The sequence below is a fragment of the Macrobrachium rosenbergii genome, chromosome 12, assembly GCF_040412425.1.
Source record: "Macrobrachium rosenbergii isolate ZJJX-2024 chromosome 12, ASM4041242v1, whole genome shotgun sequence".
NCBI classification, from domain to species: domain Eukaryota; kingdom Metazoa; phylum Arthropoda; class Malacostraca; order Decapoda; family Palaemonidae; genus Macrobrachium; species Macrobrachium rosenbergii.
Window position 1 is genome coordinate 70,207,130 of NC_089752.1, and position 3,658 is coordinate 70,210,787.

The window sequence follows — 3,658 nt, forward strand, 5'->3', positions numbered from 1 at the left end:
CATTTGTTTCATTAATGATATAACTTCACCACAAGCAAAGAAACCTACCTTGTGTGAGATTATCATTATTGTTGTTACAAGTTTAGTGTAAGAATTATTTATCTTGGTAGAATTACAGACGTACGTAATTTTGTATATGCGTAAGAGATAAAATTGAAAATAGCTAACTGTTAAGTAGCTTTTTTGTGTAAAAGATTGTTTTCTCTTGTCATTTTTTATTCCAGAGAATCTCGACTAATCTCAGTTACATTGTAGATAATTGCCTCATTGCTAGTTTTTTCTCGTGCTTCAGTTCTAGGAATTCTTGCAAATAGAATTAATTTGTTTTTATTTATTATGAGTTGACTTTTAGTGAGCTATGGTCAGGAGAGTTTACGAGAATCATTTATTTTTGTTTCTTTTATTGATAAAATTTACAATAGAATCATTACAATGACTTCATATACATTCATATATACAATATACACAATAATAATTTACAACCCTTACAAATAACAAAGTATATAAGCTTTATATCGTAACAGTAACTTTTTTTTTTATTTAAGGAAATTTATTTTATAATAGCATTAAGTACACATTCCTTGGTAAAAAGGTTGTCTAATTTATTTACATAAACTTTACTCAATATAAACTTCTTTTTTGACATTCTATTCCCTATATAAACAATCAAGTTTGGGTCGTCTGTCAATAGGCCCAAAGATCGACCAAACCATATGGACTCCTGCTACGAAATCTGACAGTAGCACCATTGCTGTGTTTTCGTCTTTCTTAGATGGTGTCTTGAAATCCAATTTAAGTATCTTTAGTAAACTATCAGTTTCAATTTTACAATAGCTTTTTAGTATTGACCTTAACCAAATGAGAATGTTTTTTGACGAGGGACAAAAATAAAATATGTGCATACTGTTTTCAATATAACCACAAAAGAGACATTTATCTTCATTCGAGATTTTCATCATATGCAGTCTATCTTTGGTATTAAGTATTTCATGAACATATCTATAAACTATATCTCTGCTTTTCTTATCAATGTACTTATTATTTACATACTTCCAAATCTGGGTCCAATTAAAAAGCGGGTACAATAACTTTATCTTTGGTTTACATTCTTTACAGTTCATAAGTAACCAGTATAGTTCTTTAACAGATACCTTAGGATAATTCTTCAAACGATATACGTTCCTTAAAACGTCGATCATCTCGCTATAATATGATGTGATAAAAATAGTACAGTATCTATAATTTTTTTCAGTTTCCATCAAAACACTAGCTTTTATTTTACAATAGAAATACATAATTTCAAAACCATAACACTTATTTATAGAAATCTTGTTAAAAGTACGGAACATAATGGCTTTCGATTTATATAGAATATTCATCATCCCTAGCCCACCTTCTGTCCTTGGCAAAAATACAGTATTTCTTGCAATTGGTTCACAACTTCCATTCCATAGGTATCTAAATAAACTTCTCTGTATTCGTTTTGCACAATCCTGTGGAACTGTATATACATGTGACACATACCATGTTTTTGCTAAAATTTTACAATTAATTATAATACATTTTTGGAACACTGTCAGCTTCCTATTCCTAAATATACCTATCATTTTGTTTATCTTACTCTCTAGATTACTCCAATTTAGATTAACACTATCGTGATAATTATTACTATGATAAACACCTAGGATTTTACAGGAATCATGAAGGTAATGACAGCCATTTATTGGCCATGCTGATTTGTTTCTCCATTTCCCAATGCCTAAAATTGAAGTTTTATTTCTGTTAAGATTTGCACCACTTGCCTTTTCATAATCTGTGATTATATTAAAACATTCTAATATTCCTTTGTCACTAGTAACTATGATAACAGAGTCATCAGCATATCCTAGAACAGAAACCTTTAAATTATTTGGCAAACTCAGTGACATGTCCACTGGCTTCTTTTTCATCATCCTGTAAAAGGGTTCCTGGTAGATAATAAATAAAATCATGGATAATGGACATCCTTGCCTTGCTGATTTTTTTATGGGGAATGGATCAGAAATATTGCCATTTATGCATAGTACACTTCCAGCATCTGTATAAAGCATTTGTATTAGCTGAATGAAACTAGGGTCAAAACCAAAGTTGCTCAATATAGCATATAAATGATCATGGTCCACACGATCGAAGGCTTTAGACCAGTCTAGATTTATTAAAGCAGTTTGTTTATCATTATTATTTACATAAAACATGATATCTCTCATAATGGAATTCAAGTTGATAATTGACCTATCATCTACACAACAAAACTGCTCGGGGGAAATGATTGAATGTAACACATTCTTCAATCTATTAGTTAATATTTTCGCTATTATCTTAAAATCCACGTTTAACATCGTTATTGGCCGCTAGTTTGCAATAAAACCTAAGTCTCCTTCCTTCGGCGTAAGCGTTATTATTCCTTTATTCATTTTGTAGATGGTCTTATATTAAAAAATAAACTTTACTAGGCTTACAAATTCGATTTTTATTTCCTTCCAAAACATTATGTAAAACTCAACAGTGAGACCATCTATTCTATTCCCGGACTTTTACCGTTCTTCATCCCCCTCAATGCTTTCAATACCTCAGACTCCGTCACTTCTGAGGTTAAAATATCATTCTCGTTCCTATCAATAACTTTATCTGCTAAATTTAAAAACAAGTCTTGATGAGACTTATCACATTTCTCTTTTTTTTAGAAAGCTTTTCAAAATATTCCCTTATATTTAAAGTAATAGCCTTAGGGTTTACTATTTCGCTACCATCGTCTCGCTTTATCTTATTTACATACGATTTAGAATTTTTCTCCTTCCCTAACAGGTATGCTGAAACTTGTTCACCCTGTAATTTATCATCCACCTTTGCTCTAATTTTGACTCCTTCGCAAATCTCATCTTGAATACTATTTATTCTTAATTTCAAAGAGCTCACTAACGAAAACTTGTCTGTACTTAACACACCTCCTCCTATTTCTTCTTTTAACTGGTAGTTCAGTAATTTCAGTAAGCCGTATTTTTCTTGGTTAATTTGCTTTGAACATGTGATAAAGAAAGATTTAAGCTGGGCTTTCGCATATTCCCACCAACACAGAATATTTCCAAATCTGTCTTTGCTCCTCTTAATATTATTCCAAGTCATAAGAAAATTGCCTCTCACAATATCTTTATCTAGAATATTACTGTTAAGTTTCCAATACCCTTTCCCTGGCGAAGCTACATTTTCTAATTTCAAGGCTAATACTATAATGCAGTGGTCAGTCCAGCTAACAGGAATATTTTGAATATTTGCCACATGGTTATGCAAATGTTTTAAATAAAATCTATCCAGCCTTGAGCCATAATTCTCCCTAACATAAGTATACTCCACCTGGTGATGACATGAAAACCAAGCATCTATAAGTTACAAATTGCTTTTCAAGCTTACAAATGATTTTGATAGAAGTGCACTATCTGAATTTGAGCAATCCCTGTTACAGGTAACAGAATTCCAATCACCACCCATTATGATATTGCTTATATTGTTCCTTAAGAAATATAAAATATCTGTATTAAATAATTTCTCCCTATCATTTTTCTTACTATTCCCAGTAGGAGGATACACATTTAATAACTGAATATTAACATTTGAGTAACGA